General features: G+C 42.7%; 1 protein-coding gene across 5 annotated transcripts in view; it reads left to right on the top strand.

Annotated features, from left to right (window-relative positions):
• GLI1 (GLI family zinc finger 1) overlaps positions 1-22,992 on the top strand; it is a 138,365-nt gene that overhangs the window by 64,578 nt on the left and 50,795 nt on the right. Inside the window, exons 2-3 of one of the 5 annotated variants that reach the window (XM_044287820.1) lie at positions 17,474-17,517; positions 20,885-20,983. The exons of 1 other annotated variant lie outside the window; for it this stretch is intronic. The gene's annotated coding sequence lies outside the window, so the exon portion shown is untranslated. Of the gene's footprint in view, positions 1-17,473; positions 17,518-17,959; positions 18,024-20,884; positions 21,025-22,992 lie in introns of all 5 variants that reach the window. 3 more of the 5 variants (XM_044287819.1, XM_044287822.1, XM_044287821.1) reach the window with 3 other exon arrangements.

Raw genomic sequence — 22,992 nt, 5'->3', positions numbered from 1 at the left:
ACCATGATTTTGGACTATTATCTGCAGTAATACATGAGTAATACTGCAGAAACGGAGTCCAGATGACTATTTTAAATTTTCGTACTGCCCCCCCCCCCCACCCCGCTTCCCCCACTATAACCCTCTATCAGCTGCACTGAAATACTTTGTCAGGACGTCGATGCATCCACACAAGTCCTCTCCATTATGTTAGCAAAGCAGTCCTGATGTATTTCAGTGCAACTCTGAGCGCTGACAGTAGGATAAACAGGGGCAGTAGGAAAATAAAGAATAGTGATCTGCACTCCTTATCTGCAGTACTTCTCATGCATCCCTGCTTATCCCCGAGCGCGGATGAAAGCATCCGGTGTCAGGGGGGAGAAGCCAATGGCAGACGGTGACAGGGACGAGCCACCCTAGTACCACCCGCGATGCTAGGGAGGCTCCCCCTGTGCCCGCCTGCCATTGGCTGCTAACGCCTGACACCGGATGTTTTCATGCATGCACGGGGAGAAGCTGCAGCAGCAGTGCAGGGACCAGGAGCGACGCGGCGAGCCAGGTAAGTATCTTCAATGTGAGGGCCATGATATATTGGGGGCATTTTATAGGATTGGATAACCCCTTTAAAACAAAGCTTCTGTCATCCAGCAGGCTGCAAACTCTCTAAGTACTCTATACAAATTCACAATCTCACATTTGTATCCACATAAAGAACATATTTCAGCAACTTGTCCACTTTCTTATTGATCATAGACGACCCATATTGGTGTTAGCTTTAGATATTTTTTGTCCAATGGATCAAAGTACATACTATAGAGTGGGCAAAATATAGGGCACTAGGAGCATCAGGCATTGGACCTAACAATTCCAGGACTTTTCATGTGCACTTTTATATCATCTATAATTCTGGTACCATTACCTTTATTATATATCCGTGTAATGTGTAAAATAAAAAATGTCATAAATAATGATTGAACAGCCAATTTGTTTTAAAGACTCTGGCAGTGGGGAAAGCCCCCTCCTTTCACTGTGTTGTTTAATGCACATAATCTGACACGTCATGTAAGGTGTCATTTTCAGAACAGTAGGTTGTACGGATGCATCTTTTTCCCACAGGACATATGATTCAGTTAATGGTCTTGCGCTTTCTGCTTCTAGACAAGAGGATACAGCTTTGTCACCAGGTGCTAGGTGTGAAATCTTTACCAATGTGTCAGTAGGAAGTACTAATGAATCTGTGTGGTCAGTAATGCTGGATGCAAAACATCAGAATATTCTGGGAATCGGGATCATGCTGGAGTGCTCTGTATGTAAAAACATTTATCTTAATGTAAAAAAAAATATATATATATATATATATATACTGACCAAAAATATAAAAGCAACACTTTCAGTTTTGCTCCCATTTTACATGAGCTGAACTCAAAGATCTGAAACATTTTCTACATACACAAAAGACCCATTACTCTCAAATATTGTTCACAAATCTGTCTAAATCTGTGTTAGTGAGCACTTCTCCTTTGCCGAGATAATCCATCCCACCTCACTGGTGTGGCATATCAAGGTGCTGATTAAACAGCATGAATATTGCATTGGTGTGCCTTAGACTGCCCACAATAAAATGCCACTCTGAAATGTGCAAGTTTGATCACACAGCACAATGCCACAGATGTCGCAACGTTTGAGGGAGGCATGCTGATTGCAGGAATGTCTACCAGAGCTGTTGCCTGTGCAATGAATGTTCATTCCTCTACTATAAGCCGTCTCCAAAGGCGTTTCAGAGAATTTGGCAGTACATCCAACCGTCCTCACAACCGCAGACCACGTGTAACCACACCAGTCCAGGACCTCCACATCCAGCATGTTCACCTCCATGATCGTCTGAGACCAGCCACCCAGACAGCTGCAGCAACAATTGGTTTGCATAACCAAAGAATTTCTGCTGAAACTGTCAGAAACCATCTCAGGGAAGCTCATCTGCATGATCGTCATCCTCATCGGGGTCTGAACCCGACTGATGTTCGTTGTCGTAACCGACTTAAGTGGGCAAATGCTCACATTCGATGGAGTCTGGCATGTTGGAGAGGCATTCTGTTCATGAATGAGTCACGGTTTTCACTGTTCAGGGCAGATGGCAGACAGCGTGTGTGGTGTTGTGTGGGTGAGCGCTTTGCTGACGTCAGTGTTGTGGATAGAGTGGCTCATGGTGGCGGTGGGGTTATATTATGGGCAGGCGTATGTTATAGAAAATGAACACAGGTGCATTTTATTGATGGCATTTTGAATGCACATAGATACCGTGACGAGATCCTGAGGCCCATTGTTGTGCCATTTATCAACGACCATCACCTCATGTTGCAGCATGATAATGCATGGGCCCCATATTGCAAAGATCTTTACACAATTCCTGGAAGCTAAAAACATCCCAGTTCTTGCATGGCCAGCATACTCACCGGACATGTCACTCATTGAGCATGTTTGGGATGCTCTGGATCAGCGTATACGACAGCGTGTTTCAGTTCCTGACAATATTCTGTAACTTCGCACAGCTATTGAAGAGGAGTGGACCAACATTCCACAGGCCACAACCAACAACCTGATCAACTCTGTGTGACGGAGATGTGTTGCACTGCATGAGGCAAATGGTGGCCACACCAGATACTGACTGGTTTTCTGACCCCAACCCAGTAAGGCAAAACTGCGCACATTTCAGAGTGGTCTTTTATTGTGGGAAGTCTAAGGCACACCTGTGCAATATTCATGCTGTCTAATCACCACCTTGATATGCCACACCTGTGAGGTGGGATGGATTATCTCGGCAAAGGAGAAGTGCTCACTAACACAGATTTAGACAGATTTGTGAACAATAATGAGAGTAATGGGTCTTTTGTGTATGTAGAAAATGTTTCAGATCTTTGAGTTCAGCTCATACAAAATTGGAGCAAAACCGAAAGTGCTGTGTTTATATTTTTAGTCAGTATATATATACACATGTAAACAATGAACTGGCTGCAGTGATCACTCTAACGCCACAGAACCTTCCAACAGCTGATGTGTGGGAATCGTATACTATGAATAGGCCATGAATTTAGAAAGCTGGTTCACCCCTTTAAGTTCTTAATACAGTATCCACAATATAAAATAATGTGATGTTTATGGCCCTCCCATCTCCAGTCATCTGTTTTCATTAGAAAAGGTGACATACATGGTGTCATCATTGTATCATGATAATTAGTGTTGATCAAGCATGCTCAGCTAAACACCAGTTCGGCGTGAGCATCTCGATGCTCGGCACATGGCGTTATTCGGCCGAATACCGAATGTGCTCCAGCGCAATGCTCGAGTCTCCTCCCCGCACTTTTCTTGGCTGCTACGCAGCCAATAAACGTGCAGGGAAGTGCTGCCCTCACTGTAGTGCCGTAGCCACGTTGGTTACTGTCATTGCAGTGATTGGCTGGCCGGAACGCGTCATCGGGTGGTATATACTGTAGCACCCGATTCCGCATGTTCGGCTCAGTCGTAGTCAGGGATAGCTATGCTGAGGAAGGGACAGACAGTGTAGGGAGTGATATACAAATATTTTTATTAGAAAAACTTTTCAGAGACCCAAAAGTCCTTTTAAGAACTATCGTGTGTGGCAGCAGCAATATCAATTTTTAGCGCAAACTGCACTAAATAGCTAAAACTTTACAGACCCAAAAGTCCTTTTAAGGACTATTGTGTGTGGCAGCAATATATATTTTTAGAATACGCTAAATAGCGTACAATAGTTAGGCCGCTGCGGACAGTGACATTAGCTGTGCCACATCTCCTGTGTAAAGTGTGCGCATCCAAAACATATCTGTGACATCCAGTGTACTTTTTCCATAGACGGTGTCCACTGCGGACAGTGACATTAGCTGTGCCACACCTCCAGTGTAAAGTGTGCGCATCCAAAAAATGTCTGTGACATCAAATGTACTTTTTCCGTAGACGGTGTCTGCTGTGGACAGTGACATTAGCTGTGCCACATCTCCTGTGTAAAGTATGCGCATCCAAAAAATATCTGTGACATCCACTGTACTTTTTCTGAAGACGGTGTCCGCTGCGGACAGTGACATTAGCTGTGCCACATCTCCTGTGTAAAGTGAGCGCATCCAAAAAATATCTGTGACATTCAGTGCAATTTTTTCGTACACGGTGTCTGCTGCGGACAGTGACATTACCAGCGCCACATCTCCAGTGTAACATGTGCGCATCCAAAAAATATCTGTGATATCCAGTGTACTTTTTCCGTAGATGGGGTTCGCTGTGGACAGTGACATTAGCTGCGCCACATCTCCAGTGTAAAGTGTGCATATCCCAAAAATATCTGTGACATCCAGTGTACTTTTTCCGTAGACGGTGTTTGCTGCAGACATTGACATTACCTGCGCCACATCTGCAGTGTAATGTGTGCGCTGAAAAAAATTTATCTGTGACATACAGTGTACTTTTTCCGTAGACGCTGCGGACAGTTACATTACCGGTGGTACTTCTCCTGTATAACGTTTCCCTGTAATTTTTTATTAGCTGCTGGTGACAGCATTGGCATTATCTGCAGGATATCTCCTGTGTGACGTTTCCACATCCCAAATACCTTTTTAAATTTTTGGTGCATACAATTCCAAATCCTACGCTACTGTACTTGCAACGTTTTCAAGCATATATAACATTTAATATGAAGAAGGCGAGCAGTAAGGGACGGGGAAGGGGCCGTGATGCTGATGATGGAGGCCCTCGCATATAATGTTTTACAGGGTCAGCTCACCTATAGGCCCTCACCTACAGTCTTTTACAGGGTCAGCTCATCTGCAGGCCCTCGCATATAATGTTTTAGAGGGTCAGCTCACCTGCAGGCTCTTGCATATAATGTTTTACAGGGTCAGCTCACCTGCAGGCCCTCACCTACCATCTTTTACCTGCAGACCCTTGCATATAATGTTTTACAGGGTCAGCTCATCTGCAGGCCCTCACCTACAATCTTTTACAGGGTCAGCTCATCTGCAGGCCCTCACCTACAATGTTTTACAAGGTCAGCTCACCTGCAGGCCCTCGCATATAATGTTTTACAGGGTCAGCTCACCTGCAAGCTTTCATCTACAATCTCTTACAGGGTCATCTCACCTGCAGGCCCTCGTATATAATGTTTTACAGGGTTAGCTCACCTGCAGGCTCTCACCTACAACCTTTTAGAGGGTCAGCTCACTAGCAGGCCCTCAACCATAATTTTTTCGATGGTCAGCTCAGCAGCAGACCCTAACACCTTATGTTTTAGATGATGAGATCAGCAGCAGGCGCTCGCCCCTAATATTTTAGATGGTCAGATCAGCCAGCAGACCCTTGCTCCAAATGTTTTTCAGGGTCACCAGCAGGCTATCAATCATACTTTTTAAAGTGTGTGTATGATGCTCTCTCTTATGTGTAACAAAGGGTGTATTGTAGTGCCGGTTCCTTGTAATTTTTGGCAGCCCTGTCAGCGGCCTGGGAGTCCAAGATGCATCCAAAAATCCTCCCCATGCTGTTCCCGAAACATTTCGGTGGTGTTTTCATCAATTTCTGACCTTTTCCTATGAATCAGACACCCTCTCCACTTCAGAGCAGGGGGTGCCTGGTTTAATGCTCGGGTTCTCCCATTGACTTTTATTGAGCACCCGAGCACCCGAGCACTTTGGTACTTGATCAACACTAATGATAATCAATCATGGATATGTTTTTTTTTTTTACAGTCATGATTATGGTGTTTTTCCTGAATCTCCAAGAACTATTTTAATTTGAAATGGTGGGATTTATGTCATCCTTGTCTCAGAGAAAATGTAGTATACTGTCAAAGGTCATATAGATGAAAGATATAAATGAGCATGTTGACAACTGCAACAAGATTATTGAAGTTGAGACTTGACATAGCATATGACTCATTTGTGGCTTGCCCCTAGTGGAAGCTATAATTCCTGTCTGGTAGCTAAACGCTGGTAAGTCTCAGAAATAGAAGGGTTAAAGGTTAAGGTTAGAAGTATTATTTTAACAAAACACTTAAAATAAACTCCAAAATGAAGCGATAGGTAAAAGCTAAAAATACTGATCCATATCCACTGCTACAGTAGCATAGCAATGAGCAGCTCCAGAAATAACTTTAAAGCTAAGAAGTAAGTTGGCAGGCAAACCAATCTGCGTTTTCCATGTGTTTCAACATCTGACATCTGTCTAGTTGAGAGTATGAGAATAATGTTAGCACAATAGAACAGTGATGGAAAGTAAAAAATGCTATTACTTCCTTCTCCATCTGCATATTGACTTGTATGCAAGATAACACTCCTGGCGCTCCAGGATTAATACATATACATTAGTGGTGCTAAATAAAGAGGAGAACCCAAACCAGTAGAAAGCAGATTCTGAACACGCTCTTCATGCAGTTGTTCAGTTTTAGTCAATATCATTTAACTAGCAAATCATAAAATAAATTCGGTTCTAGGGAGTTGAGGTTGCCAAAGGTCAAAGTTAACTTTTTTGGACTCATCCATAAAGGACAGTATACATACAAGGATGGCAAAGGATGTATCCCACGTCCATAGAACAATAGTCCTTGAGACAGGGTCTAAGCTCAATACCACATTTATAGTCATTAAATCTAAGCCAGTTAAATTAGTTCCTATCTTTTCACCACATTTTAAGTTGGTCATACACATTACATCAAATTTTGTCCATATCTGTCAATCAATTTTGGTTGGACAAACTGACCATTTAATGTGTATGGGGACCTCCCAACTCTCCCCCAATGGCAGATGTTGGTGGAGATAAGGTTTAGGCATTTCTCAACTGCCGAATGTATTTGTTCTCTCGTAGATAAAATGCCACTGGAGGAGTCTGGCAGCAGCTTTCTTATCTCTCATGTTCAGGACACCTGCATTTTCAGCCAGCTATTTAGTGTGTATGGGAGGTCTTAGTGCTGTATTACACCTACAGATTATCTAACCAATATCTCTCCAATCAGACAAAAGATCTGTGTGTGTAAACAGCCATCTGACCAATGACTGGTCAGAAAATCTGTCAGATAATATGTTGTTGTAATACAGCCCTTACTCTAAAATGTGTCAAACATATAACTGTAAATCTCTGTTGCACTGAAAGTTCCCTTTCTAGAGCTGGCTGCCCAACTAAACTAATTGAGGGAAATAGGCCTTGGTAAAAGAGATGACCAAGAACCCAATAGTCACTCTGGGTGAGCTCCAAAGATCCTGTGTGCAGTTGGCAGAATCTTCCAGAAGGTCAACAATCATTGAAGCACTCCAGTTTTTGGGGCTTTATGGCAGAGTGGCCAGAAAGAAGCCTCTCCTTAGTAAAAGGTATATAAATGCCTGCCTGGAAATTTCAAAAAAGCATCTAAAGGACTTTCCGACTCTGGGAAAGAAGATTCTCTGATGTAACCAAGATTGAACTTTGTGGTCTTATTTCTAAGCATTATGTCTGGAGAAAACCAGGCACTGCTTATCACCTGCTTAATACCATCCCTACAGTGAAGAATTGTGGTGGAAGCATCATGCTGTAGGGGTGATTTTCAGTAGTTGGGACAGGGAGACTAAACAGGATTGAGGAAAAGTTGAATGGAGCAAAGTACAGAGATATTCTTAATGAAAACCTGATCCAAAGTGGTCTGAACCTCAGACTTCCGTCGGGTGAACAGCCTGCCGGATCCGTCCTGCCGCTAGTGACCGTGTGACTCCGGACTGCCGCTCCGTCCCCATTGACTATAATGGGGGCGGAGGCGGAGTTCTGGCGAGGCACGGCAGCGCATGGCGAGAGGCTGCCGGAATATATGTCGGACATGTCGTAGTTTTATTCCGGCAGCTTCTTGCCGTGCGCTGCCATGCCTTGCCGGAACTCCGCCCCCACCCCATTATAGTCAATGGGGATGGAGCGACAGTCCGGAGACACATGGTCACTAGCGGCAGGACGGATCCGGCAGGTTGTTCACCCGACAGAACAGCCTGCCGGAGGTCAGTGCCGCTAGTGTGAAAGTAGCCTAACATCTGTCTTTTTCCTGATTGTTGGGTTATTGACTGACCACATACTTATGTGCAAACAACCTATGATAGACACCTGTCAAAATAGTTGTGTTGGACTTTCTCAGCAAAAGATTAACCTATAACTGCCAATTATGCACTGTAAAAGGTTTTGTATTCTATACAAAGTATTTATAAGAGTTTTCAAATCTTGTTCTCTCTACTGCATCTGAAATGTCTAGATGTACTTCATACTGTACATTCAGTTAGCTGAACATCTGATGGCCAGGTTAAATGGGCATACTGTAGGGCTGTGAAAAACATATCATGATCAGCATTTTTGTTAGTTCTGTGTTATGATGAGACATAATTTGAAGCTCTTGGATCCCAGTGGAACATCTGTAAAATGGCCTTCACCTACCATGTACTATTTACTATTTCTTATTAGATGGAAGGCCCTTTGGCACCAGAGCCCAGGTATGACATTTACCTCTGTAACTCCTATAGCCAGAATACCATAAATTCAGTAGACTCTAATATACTACCATTAACACACAACGGAACAAAATGAATGTATATAATATGTGTTGGATGTAAGATGGTCCATTTATCAATATATTGCTTCTACATATGTGTACAAAAGACATTTTTTCACAAAATGCATCTGAAAAAATGAGAAAAAGGACCGTCCCTGAGATTCAGCAGTACTCTTTTAAACAGGCATGTCCATACTGTGTAATAGTACAAGGCATATAGAAGTCTTTTATATAGAAAAATAACTGCCTATGTAGTTGCTAAACTATATAAAGTGGTTGCTTCTAGTCAATGATGTAATTTGCATAAATATTACATATGTATTTTTCATTCAGTTCTTTAGTAAAAACAATGGAGCTAGATCATATTGAAAGGATGAAATATGTTGAGCTCACCTATGGAGCTCACAATCTATATTGAGGGCACTTTAGTACAAGGCATCACCCCTCCTCTTTTGGCATATTTTCCCTGTCATTATGATTCAACCCACGCCCGCTGCTTGCACAGGCTTGTGTTAAAAAGACAGTCAACGGTTTAGCTTTAAATCACACAGCTAATAAAACCGACCCTTAGCCCCGTCCAATTACAAGACACAGAAGAGCCCAACCATTGTCATGCAGAGGGTTGTTTGGCATGGTTATATGTCTGTGCAGAATGCTGACCAGTGGGACAAAAAGGGGGTATTCAAGACAACGCCAGCAAAGATGGGGAGGAGAAAGTTGGAAGAAAAGAGTAAACAATTTGCTCAATTACAAGACAAACTTTCTAAGTGGCCCTGCAAACTGCTTGGAGGATCTTGGAGTGCCTTGGGTTTAACTGTATGATTTTAAGGCTTTGGCTCTGTCGTCCTGACTTTCAAAGCGGCAGTTCATTGGCACCCACTTTGAGGTTGATGAGATTTGCTGTACAAAAGTCAACAGGGCAGTTTAACCCTTTAAGACTATGGGAATCTGCATGAATTATAAGGTATAAGTACAATCATTTAACATAACAAAAATAAATTCATAAATGATATAAATTTAAGAACTTAACATGACATGAGCGAAAAGAATGAGGACAACACAGCCCATAAAATAGACGTGCGCACAGTTAATGTTAGAGAATCACCGGGAGGTCATTGGGTGATTTGACGTCAGATGCTTAATTTGGAATAAACAATATCCTTTGATAAAATAGTTTCAACATGTTTCTCCAAGCCACATGGGTTCCATTCACAATACTGCAATAATGTATTTTGAGTGGAAATGTTCTATGCAGTATCCTGTGATCTAATATTAATTAAAGAAGTTTTCTGGAAGTACAATATTGATTACCTGTCCCGGGGATAATCAATATCTGATCAGTGGGGGGGTTCGACTTCTGGCACCTGCCGATCAACTGTTTACAGAAGCCATGGCACTCCAGTTAGTGCAGCGGCCTCCTCGCAACATACGAAGCACAGCACTGTACATTGCAGTCGAGGCCATACTCATATGAATGGGACTGAGCAATAATAGGCCATGCGACCGATGAACATGACATCACTGGTCTAGGAAGAGTCCACAGCACTCACTGCCATAGCCTCAACAGCTGATCGGTGGGAGTGCTGGGAGTCAGACGCCCACCAATCAGATATTGATGACCTATCCCGAAGATAGGTCATTAATATTGTACTCCTGGAAAAGCATGTAATAATAATACAAACCCATGTTCCAATCCATTGCTTGTCACCCCCTCCATTACTGTATATCTGTCTCCTATCTGTTCTCACACTTGTTGTTCTCAATGTCAATCTTTGACATGGAGGCTTCCTGTCACGGCTGAGGATGGGGGAAATCCTCAGCCGTGTGTTAGAGGATGTCCGGTCGCTGCTTGGCCAGGACCACAGCATTAGGGAGCAGGTCACCTCCTATTGCGTCCCTAACGCTGACCCTGTCTCCTGTCAGGACAACCCACTCCTCCAAGACAGGGAGGATCAGGAGTCCCAAAGGCCAAGCTGTAGAGAAAAGGGGAACACGAATGCAAACCAATGTATATGGCAGGTGCTGCACTAGTTCCAGCCACCTGCCACAGCCCTGCTGACTGGATCCGTGTGCAGGAAATCTGAAGTCCACAAATAGCAAACTGAAGTCAGCACAAACTCATCCACACACCGGAACCCAGATACATGGCAGCACAGAAATATACCAGAAAACATAAACCGAACATCACACAGACAAAGACAAACTGAACTTAAACATATGACCACAGTGGTGGCTCTCACAGGCGGATCAAATACACAGGAGGCTGCTCCAGCTAGCAGGGCTGAAGCAACCTACTGAAGCCTGCAAGAGACTCAGGCTATATAGGCCAAAGTGGCCACACCCACCGGTCAACCACACCCAGTGACATCAGACACACTAGGAAGGGAGTTAACCCTTCCAGCACACAGAAGGGAAAACACACATAAAGGGGAAGTGCACACAAAACATAATACACCGTGCACACAACACACACACCTAACAAAAAGGGAGTCAGGTGAGACCGCATGCCAGGGCAGCAAGCTGCCTAGCGACGCTCAGGCTGCTCTGCTGCAAAATACCACGCTAGTTGCCTGCGGCAACCACAAGTAAGGCCACAAACCCGCGGCCCTCACCCATGGTTGAATACCCATAGAAAACCGCAGGCAACCGCATGCGGTCACGGTCATGGGCATGGCCGTGACACTTCCTTTGCCTCAGGGATTTTGCACTTGTCCTTTAAATTTGTAACATTGTCATATTGCATGTGGAAAAAAGTTGTACTTATGCCGCCTATATACATTTAAAAGCCATTGGCCGAACAATTGGTATCCCTACACACATTAGTGTGTCGGGCAAGCCCACTGTTCTTGGCGGGGTGAGCCGACAAAATACTAATATATGGCCATCTTTAGACCAGTCTAACATGTAAAAACGCAACCTTTTGGACCATGGGAGCTCTCCAAAGGCTTCCATGGAGATTGTATTGATGGCATTGTTTATGGCCACATGGAGTGTAGCATTCTGTGTCTTGTTGCTACAATGGAAAACTTCTTAAACAATGGTATAGACTGATCAGGAAAAGCTACGTCACAAAAATCTAAGTTACAGTGACATGATAACCAACTCAAAGAAATGAGTCAAAAGTATTAGACTCAGTCAATTATTTATTGAGGAAAATGTTCCAATATCACACCTCTATGAGTCACAAAAGTAACGTGAACCTGGTTTTAAAGTGGTATTATACCTACTATATATGGAAAAATGGAAGCTCTTAGCGCACATTTTTGATCATACGTGTGTCAGGCCCATCTACCTGGTGTCAAGGTGGCTTCCGCAGACGGGTACCTAACACTAATATACCTCCTCTCTTTGACTTACCTAAGCCTACATTTTCAAGGCAGTGTAGGAACCAGACGCTGATGGAAGGGGTAGGGGGCAACACATATGCGTTCCTAATGTCTGTCCCTAGGGTGTCCCTCAAAATATCCTCAGCCCAGAGATGCACCTGGATGGTAGGAGCACTCTGTCCACGTGCCTCGACTGCCTGTCCTTATAATGCCCTTGCTAGAGGTATATTAACCCATATGGATGCCTGGGTCCTTGTATACACTAATTACTAAACTAAATGAGATATACATACAAAACTTGAAATCACAACACTTGTCCCGACGCGCTTCCCCTTATAATTCTAAGGTTCGTCAGGGAACACAAGTATAGAGATGTGTGTCTCGGATACACACCAAATACAAAACATAACCAAAACAAAAACTGGAGAGCCCTCAAGCCAGCACTAGTCAGTGAGGGGACACAGGAGCCTTATCTTTTTTTGCCCCCTGGAGCCCCTCAAGCCAAGCACCTTTGGTCTGTGAGCGGAATCGAAAGTTCTTCGCCAGATAAGTATTATACTGGTCTTCTTTCATGTATATCGCATATATTTAGTGGTTACACGTATATTGTGTGTCCCCTCACTGACTAGTGCTGGCTTGAGGGCTCTCCAGTTTTTGTTTTAGTTATGTTTTGTATTTGGTGTGTATCCGAGATACACATCTCTATACTTGTGTCCCCTGATGAACCTTAGAATTATAAGGGGAAACGCGTCGGGACAAGAGTGATTTCAAGTTTTGTATGTGTATGTCATTTAGTTTTGTAATTAGTGTATACAAGAACCCAGGCATCCATTTGGGTTAATATACCTCTAGCAAGGGCATTATAAGGACAGGCAGTCGAGGCACGTGGACAGAGTGCTCCTACCATCCAGGTGCATCTCTGGGCTGAGGATATTTTGAGGGACACCCTAGGGACAGACATTAGGAACGCATACGTGTTGCCCCCTACCCCTTCCGTCAGCGTCTGGTTCCTACACTGCCTTGAAAATGTAGGCTTAGGTAAGTCAAAGAGAGGAGGTATATTAGTGTTAGGTACCCGTCTGCAGAAGCTACCTTGACACCTGGTAGATGGGCCTGACACACGTATGATCAAAAATGTGCACTAAGAGCTTCCATTTTTCCATTTATAGTAGGTATAATACTACTTTAATTTAGAATGATCCCCATTTCTCAGCTCTATTGTTTGTATGTGTAAAGTTGTGCAGCCATTTTTTTTTTATCAACCATGTTTGCTTGATGGATATGCACCTGTGACTATGTATATGAATGTGCTAGTCTAAATTTTCTTGTAGTGAACCTGGTTTTGTAATCTTTTCCATGCTGATAAGCATCAACAACTCTTCTTCTGCGGGCCATGATACACTTCCACAAACATGTGTTGTGAAGATCAGACTTTGATAGATCTCTGTGCTTTAATTAAAACAGGTCATCCATTCACACCTGATTGTCATCCCATTGAAACCATGTGACTCTAATTTCACATTCAAATTATCTGCTAATGCTTAAGATTCACATAGTTTTGCTATTCGCAAACATGTGATCTTGGATCATTTCGCCCCATAGATAAATGACCATTTATACAGTTGCAAGAAAGAGTATGTGAACCCTTTGGAATTATATGGATTTCTGCACAAATTGGTCATAAAATGTGATCTGATCTTCACCTAAGTCACAACAATAGACAATCACAGTCTGCTTAAACTAATAACACACAAAGAATTAAATGTTACCCTGTTTTTATTGGACACACCATGTAAACATTCACAGTACAGGTGGAAAAAGTATGTGAACCCCTAGACTAATGACATCTCCAAGAGCTAATTGGAGTGAGGTGTCAGCCAACTAGAGTCCAATCAATGACATGAGATTGGAGGTGTTGGTTACAGCTGCCCTGCCCTATAAAAAACACACACCAGTTCTGGGTTTGCTTTTCACAAGAAGCATTGCCTGATGTGAATGATGCCTCACACAAAAGAGCTCTCAGAAGACCTACAATTAAGAATTGTTGACTTGCATAAAGCTGGAAAAGGTTAAATAAATTATGTCCAAAAGCCTTGCTGTTCATCAGTCTATGATAAGACAAATTGTCTATAAATGGAGAAAGTTCAGCACTGCTGCTACTCTCCCTAGGAGTGGCCGTCCTGTAAAGATGACTGCAAGAGCACAGCGCAGACTGCTCAATGAGGTGAAGAAGAATCCTAGAGTGTCAGCTAAAGACTTACAAAAGTCTCTGGCATATGCTAACATCCCTGTTAGCGAATCTACGATACGTAAAACACTAAACAAGAATGGATTTCATGGGAGGATACCACAAAGGAAGCCACTGCTGTCCAAAAAAAAAACATTGCTGCACGTTTACAGTTTGCACAAGAGCACCTAAATGTTCCACAGCAGTACTGGACAAAATATTCTGTGAACAGATGAAACCAAAGTTGAGTTGTTTGGAAGAAACACACAACACTATGTGTGGAGAAAAAGAGGCACAGCACACCAACATCAAAACCTCATCCCAACTGTGAAGTATGGTGGTGGGGGCATCATGGTTTGGGGCTGCTTTGCTGCATCAGGGCCTGGACGGATTGCTATCATTGAAGGAAAAATGAATTCCCAAGTTTATCAAGACATTTTGCAGGAGAACTTAAGGCCATCTGTCCACCAGCTGAAGCTTAACAGAAGATAGGTGTTGCAATAGGACAACGACCCAAAGCATAGAAGTAAATAAACAACAGAATGGCTTAAACAGAAGAAAATATTCCTTCTGGAGTGGCCCAGTCAGAGTCCTGACCTCAACCCGATTGAGATGCTGTGGCATGACCTCAAGAAATATTGCAGAACTGAAACAGTTCTGTAAAGAGGAATGGTCAAGAATTACTCCTGACCATTGTGCATGTCTGATCTGCAACTACAGGAAACATTTGGTTGAAGTTATTGCTGCCAAAGGAGGTTCAACCAGTTATTAAATCCAAGGGTTCACATACTTTTTCCACCTGCACTGTGAATGTTTACATGGTGTGTTCAATAAAAACAGGATAACATTTAGTTCTTTGTGTGTTATTAGTTTAAGCAGACTGTGATTGTCTATTGTTGTGACTTAGATGAAGATCAGATCACATTTTATGACCAATTTGTTCAGAAATCCATATCATTCCAAAGGGTTCACATACTTTTTCTTGCAACTGTATATATATATACTGTATATTGTGGTAAATGGGAACAGTGCTGGAAGGCATGTATGTCCCACTCAGGTACCTCAGCTGGGTGAGACAGCTAAAATCCAGAGAGAGGCTGTCGTCTCAGCAAAGCATAGTTTGCTGAGACAGTTTTGTTTATTAATTCTGGGCTGGATTTTAGTTGGATAGGCAGATAGGACTGGAAGTGAGATCTGCCAATCCACACACTTCCAGGACGGTTATTCCCTTCTACCTGAGGTGATCACAGGTGAGGCCTGCTATAATCAGGCTGGCATAAAGCACCTCCCAGTATGTCAGTCTGGGGGAGAGTGTGATCCTGGAATACAGGCTCTGTGTGGTCTCAACTAGCAGGGCTGAGGGGCTACGAGGCTGTGTAGCCGAATCTCTTCCCGGGGTGGACTGTTGGTTGATGAGCGAACCAACTAAGGGCTTGGAGCCTGAGACCCTGACCCTGACCTGTGGTCTGTAGGTGCGTCAGGGATACCATTTATGTACTAGGGAGTGCCTAGACGGGCAGGTGTTTATTTAGTATAATTTATGTTTGTGCTGGTGCCAAATAAAAGCATTGTTTGGACCTTAATCCTGATGTCCTGAGAAGGTATGTGGTTGCGACCCCCTGAAAGAAAGGCGATCCCTTGCTATATATATATATATATATATATATATACAGTACAGACCAAAAGTTTGGACACACCTTCTCATTCAAAGAGTTTTCTTTATTTTCATGACAATGAAAATTGTAGAATTGTAGATTCACACTGAAGGCATCAAAACTATGAATTAACACATGTGGAATTATATACATAACAAAAAAGTGGGAAACAACTGAAAAGATGTCATATTCTAGGTTCTTTTGCTTTGATTACTGCTTTGCACACTCTTGGCATTCTCTTGTTGAGCTTCAAGAGGTAGTCACCTGAAATGGTTTTCACTTCACAGGTGTGCCCTGTCAGGTTTAATAAGTGGGATTTCTTGCCTTATAAATGGGGTTGGGACCATCAGTTGCCTTGTGGAGAAGTCAGGTGAATACACAGCTGATAGTCCTACTGAATAGACTGAATTTGTATTATGGCAAGAAAAAAGCAGCTAAGTAAAGAAAAACGAGTGGCCATCATTACTTTGAGAAATGAAGGTCAGTCAGTCCGAAAAATTGGGAAAACTTTGAAAGTGTCCCCAAGTGCAGTCACAAAAACCATGAAGCGCTACAAAGTAACTGGCTCACATGCGGACCGCCCCAGGAAAGGAAGACCAAGAGTCATTGCGGAGGATAAGTTCATCCGAGTCACCAGCCTCAGAAATCGCAGGTTAACAGCAGCTCAGATTAGAGACCAGATCAATGCCACACAGAGTTCTAGCAGCAGACACATCTCTAGAACAACTGTTAAGAGGAGACTGTGTGAATCAGGACCTTATGGTAGAATATCTGCTAGGAAACCACTGCTAAGGACAGGCAACAAGCAGAAGAGACTTGTTTGGGCTAAAGAACACAAGGAATGGACATTAGACCAGTGGAAATCTGTGCTTTGGTCTGATGAGTCCAAATTTGAGATCTTTGGTTCCAACCACCGTGTCTTTGTGCGATGCAGAAAAGGTAAACGGATGGACTCTACATGCCTGGTTCCCACCGTGAAGCATGGAGGAGGAGGTGTGATGGTGTGGGGGTGCTTTACTGGTGACACTGTTGGGGATTTATTCAAAATTGAAGGCATACTGAACCAGCATGGCTACCATAGCATCTTGCAGCGGCATGCTATTCCATCCGGTTTGCATTTAGTTGGACCATCATTTATTTTTCAACAGGACAATGACCCCAAACACACCTCCAGGCTGTGTAAGGGCTATTTGACCTTGAAGGAGAGTGATGGGGTGCTGCGCCAGATGACCTGGCCTCCACAGTCACCGGACCTGAACCCAATCGAGATGGTTTGGGGTGAGCTGGACCGCAGAGTGAAGGCAAAAGGGCCAACAAGTGCTAATCATCTCTGGGAACTCCTTCAAAACTGTTGGAAGACCATTTCAGGTGACTACCTCTTGAAGCTCGTCAAGAGAATGCCAAGAGTGTGCAAAGCAGAAATTAAAGCAAAAGGTTTCTAGGACCTAGAATATGACATATTTTCAGTTGTTTCACACTTTTTTGTTATGTATATAATTCCACATGTGTTAATTCATAGTTTTGATGCCTTCAGTGTGAATCTACAATTTTCATAGTCATGAAAATAAAGAAAACTCTTTGAATGAGAAGGTGTGTCCAAACTTTTGGTCTGTACTGTAAATATGCAGTGCTATGGAATATGCTGATGATATAAGCAATAGGAAAAGATAAGAGAATTATTCTGTGTATATGCCAATTTAATGATAAACGATCTTTTCGTGCATTCATACAGGTCAACTAGCAATATGGATATTTGGAAAACTCCAGGATAGAAAGGTAAACCAGCTTTTAGGACAACATATAATCTGTTTTAGCATAACAGTAGTGTTTATAGGTATATACGCTTCTGTACACAACAGCAGTATGAATGCTATTTATTACTATGAGTGGTCAATGACATCACTATTTTGCATGGTTGTGTTTTCCACTAGGATTATTCTAAGGACATTTTAAGGATTTTCTTTCTCTGTATTTACAAGTACCTGTAAATAGTACTTAATAGGAAAAGGGAATACCAAAAGACAGCTGCTTTCCCAAGTGTGGGAAGTGATACTTTCCATATAATGATGTACAAATAAAGCTGTATACCACATTCACTTCTAATTAATGAACATTTGCAATTCAAACCACAAGAACTAAGTACACATTTAGCATGACAAAAGCTGTACATATCCAATCCTCTTTACTGGGAATTATCTCTCACTTTCACTCTCCCCAGGTTCATCCACTTTTATTACACTTTAACGCTATCCAACTGGGAAGACATTAGATTGTGATTTAAGGTGAGCAGTAGAAGACACAATGTAGCCCTTGCACATGTAGATGTAGGCTTAGTAGAGATGATTATTCCTCTTCCTCTGTGATACATGGGCAGTAGTAATGTAGGTGCGACACATTAGAGATGGTCCTATCACTGAAGTTTGCACACAGACTACAGTCTATAGCACATGTATAAAACTTTTCCACTTGACCTTCTTTGGGTGTCCAATTATGGCTCCCTTTTATCAAATGTGACCGTTTGTCAAGATCTGATGCGATTGCCCTGACTTTATCAGAAGTAGACCTTGAACGTTATGCTTAAAGTGGGGCCTGAAGTGACAATGCTGTACGTATGTGAGTTATTTTCTTTCATTCAAGCCAGGAGTGGGTCCTGAAAGGCAAAAAAGTACATCCCACATTTACATGACCATACATGGGATTCTTCACACAAAAAACTGCAATGTATGATAGAATTTCACAAGAAATTCCCTACCAGAAGCAAACAACTTAGCAGAAACTCATTTAGGACAGCATTTAGAGTCAGGCAGAAGTATAACTGGAATCTCTAGTGACCCAATGCAAAATTTGCTAGAGCCCCTCAACTTCCATGTGTCATTTATAATTCCAGTGTTTTCTTATGAGGCACCAGGGCTCTGATTTCCTAACACTGCTAACTCTGCACTCCTTGTGGAGTTCATTAATAAACCTATTAAAGTTTTTTAGTTTTTTTCGTTTAGCTTAATTTCTTAAAATTCCAGACAACCCATTTAAAGGGGTTGTCCAAGTTATTTTTATTGATGACCTATCCACAGGATAGGTCATCAATATCAGATCGTCGGCATCTGACACCCAACACCCCGACCAATCAGCTGGTTGAAGAGAAGGTACACTGTGCCAGCGCTGCCTTTTTTAATTGTTTTCTGCTTTCACTTCACTGGGGCGGCTCGTTCCTATACAAGTGTAAAAGGATGATCCGTCCCTTTGAAGTGAATGGCACAGTTTCTTGTAGTTACACCTGCTTGCCATCGCAACAGCAACAAACAATGAACAGAAGGCAACACTGGCACAGCGCGCACCTTCTCTTCAACCAGCTGATCAGCGGGGGTGCCGGGTGTCGGACGCCCGCCGATTGATATTGATGACTTATCCTGAGAGCAGGACATCAATAAAAATTACTTGGACAACCCCTTTAAATGGGTTGTCTGGGATTTTACGAAATTAAGCTAAATGGAGGAAAGTGAAAAACTCACTTAATAAATTCCCCACCGCTCCGGAGGTCCCCACTGGTTCATTTTCCTGCAATGGTGATGTGCTACATATCCGTGTGACCACTGTAAGAAATCACTAGCCTCTGTGCATGTATACCATACATGCTAGTATAATCACAGAGGCCAGTGATTGGCTGCTGGTCATATGATTGTACAGCAAGTTACCGCTGCAGGAAAATAAACAAAGAGCGACACGGACCACTGAAATGGCAGGGATTTATAAGGTAAGTACTTTTTTATGTTTTTTTTAATTTATTTTCTCTCAATTAGCTGTGCTTGAACTTTGTTAAACTTGCTGGATAACCACAACCCAACCTCAATGTTTCCTTATGGGAAACAAAGTCGCTAGTGACCTAGTGTCATAAAAGTGTAGCCGTAATTGAAGAATATCACTGCATACTAATGTTCAACGTGGTTTTTGTAAGCCACGTCAAGAGAGCAAATAAATGACACAAACTGATTAGAGATGAGCGAATCAATTCTACACAAATTAAATTCAATAAAAATTTCCCAAGGGATTCTTATTTTAACAAATCCAAAACTGTTTTACTGGTCAGAAGACTGAGAAGAAGGTATTGGCCACCAAAATAATTGAAATCATTTGTGGACAGTTTTTTAATTTAAGGGTTTCTGTCAGCAGAAAAATGGGTATTATCCTGGCTGACATTAGTGATGTGCTAATGTCAGCTGAACATAACTATATTAGTCCCATTTCACTATGTGCCTCCGTTATTTAGGAAAAATAACTTTAAATATATGCAAATGAGCCTCTAGGAGCAGGGGAGGGGGGGCATTGCTCCTGCTCCTAGTGGCTCCGTTCTCCCACCTCTGGTCACGTCCTGCTACACTAGATTGACAGGGACAGGCAACGTTCACGTCCTCCTGCCTGGCCCTGAGTTCGGATGAAATCTTCAGCCGCATACATCACAGTACACCCTCTCCTTCATTGATGCCAGCATCGCTCTTCTTCCGGGTGTACTGTGATGTAGGCAGCGCAGGCGCAGTAAGGAAGTCCACAGCCGGCGAGCATCCCTTCTTCACTACGCCTGCACCACATACTAAATGGCTGAATATTTCACCCGAACTCAGGGCCAGGCAGGAGGACGTGAACGCTGCCTGGCCCTGTCAATCAAGTGTAGCAGAACGTGACCAGAGGTGGGAGTACAAAACCTCTAGGAGCAGGAGCAACGCCCCCCCCCCCTGCTCCTAGAGGCTCATTTGCATATTATACAAGTTCTTTTTTCTAAATAACGGAGGCACATAGTGAGATGGCACTAATATAGTTATGTTCAGCTGACATTAGCACATCACTAATGTCAGCCAGGTTAATACTGTCACTTTAACATTACCAATGCTGTCTTGGGGTCAAAGAGCTTAAAAGGTGTTGGATACAGACCTAGTTGACCCCATAGTGTCATACATAACCTTTTCAGGGCAATCAAGGCATTTTGGATTCAGGTTGAATTTATTCAGACCAAATTGAATCTGACAACCGATCTGACCAAATCAGACCCCAAATAAAATTTTAGGAAATTAGCTGATCTCTAAAACTGATTTTGTAATTGAATTATAATATTCCTATATATATCAGTCTTTCCTTTATTTCCTCACTTTAGCATCCACTAAAGAAAAGCATCAAAATTGACCAGTTTGCAGATTAGGATGGCGGCGAGTGGATCTGCTCCACAACGTGAACTCTTGGGAAAGAAAACAGTGTAATATGACACATACAACATGTGTTCCTTTGGGGAGAGAGGTGATCTGTTGGGATAAATAAACTTGTCTTCTAGGAGTTAAAACCAAAATAGCATAGTCTTTTTTCTTTTAAACAGTACAATACTGAGAAGACTCCGGACAGACCTCCAAATAGTTAAGAAAGTTTACAAAGGAGGGACCAAAGAGGGCCCTGCCGTACAACCATTCACTGTTACTGGACTGTAGAAAAGAGGCTATGAGCCATGTACAAAATGCTTGTGAAACACTTAGGATACAAGTTTTATCAGTAATTATTAACCCTTTCCTTTAGTCATGGTAACTAAGAGCAAATACACCGTCCACTCTATCGCTATTACTCCGCAGCTTTACCCTTAATGGTTCAGCAGTTAAAGTGTTAAGTGCCTCTTCTAATTCTAACTGTTCTAATATTATTCAACTTTATTTTCCTTCTTGTCCTAACCTCCCCCCCTCTCTGTAAAGCTGTCCCTTCCCCTCCAGTTTTATCCCTCATTCACAGAGCAGGATCACAATGGTACCAGACAAGCCTTGAAAAGGAGATACCACGCATTAAAATGCCCTGAAAACGCTTTTATTTTCATCCTTTTCTCTCTCTTTTCTGCAGAGTTAGGGCCTTTTCCTCTCCCCCTTTCACTCTCCCACTACGTTTTATATTTCTTTTACGCTTTCTTTTTCCAGGCTTGCGGCAGGGGTGGGGTGGGGGAGGGAGGGAGGGCAGCCAGTGAATCATTGAGGTCTTGCAATGCCACACACAGACTTTCTCCCTTCCCCCACTTCACAGATTTTTCCAATTTGCCTTTACATGCAGCTGCAGCTCGCTGTGTGCTTGGAGATTAATTGGAGACAAATGTAATCAGATGGAAGCCGCTTTCCCAAAAATGAATACGCGTGTTTTCAAAAACAAAGCAACAATTTTCACAACTTCGGCTGGCCCATTTGTAGATTGCCAGACTGGTTATAAAAACGTACAGCTGCTCTCACATGGGCGGTGGAGAACTTGTGAACTGTTTTAGCTATCGCCAGAGTGTAAGTATCTGCAAATAACATGCAATAAAGTATAGTAATAGAGCAAGCTTATCATCGATGCTTATACGATTACAAACCCAACATAGTCAACATTTCTGTATAAAAGATTGTATTCTATCACATAAAGCTCGCAATCAGGTTCATAGTTTCATAGGTTCCTTTGAACCACAACACCAGAACCCTGGCGAACCCCTTTATCAGTCAGTAGGATCCATCAGAATTTTTAGGTATCCATTTTATTTATTTTACTCATATAGCGCTGGCATGTTCTGCAGAGCTTTACAGTCAGTACCATCACTTCACCCACAAGTTCCCTATCACTACTGTATGTCTATGGAGTGTGAGAGTAAACTGAAGAACCAGGAGGAAACACACACAAACTTCCATGCAGTTGTCATCCCAGGTTTGGCTTTGAACCTAGTATCCCAGCACTGCAAGGAGCCAGTGCTAACCACTAAGCCACCAAAATGGATTAGTTAAATAATCTGTTATCAGCCTCTGATTGGTGGGAGTTTGACACCAAGGACCCTGCCGATCAGCTGTTTGAGAAGGCCCCAGCACTCCTGTGAGCACAGTGGCCTTCTCCCTCCTTACCCTAGGCCAGTGATGTCACAACCATCAGTTACATGGCCTAGACGCAGCTCACTTGAGGTCCAGAGGATAGGTCATCAGTTACAAAGAGTTGGATAATGACTTTAAAACTTAAAGCCATAATGCGTGTTAGGTAAGATATAAAATAAAATTGTATTATGCAGGGTAAACTTTTTGTTGAGCTTGTTTGGTGGCCGTATTTGTTTGTGATGTTGGGACAGATATTGGAAAATGTGTCTTACTGTAGTATATATGGTTAATACTACATGTCAGGTATGTCAGAAAATTTTGTCTCCATTGGAAGCCTCCATTTTACTGTATCCTGATGATAGATGCTGGGTGCAATGGAGCATGCAAGATCAGTTAAAAGGGA

Source organism: Bufo gargarizans, chromosome 3 (genome assembly GCF_014858855.1).
Source record: "Bufo gargarizans isolate SCDJY-AF-19 chromosome 3, ASM1485885v1, whole genome shotgun sequence".
Classification (NCBI taxonomy): domain Eukaryota; kingdom Metazoa; phylum Chordata; class Amphibia; order Anura; family Bufonidae; genus Bufo; species Bufo gargarizans.
This window is presented reverse-complemented; position numbering and strand designations above follow the sequence as displayed.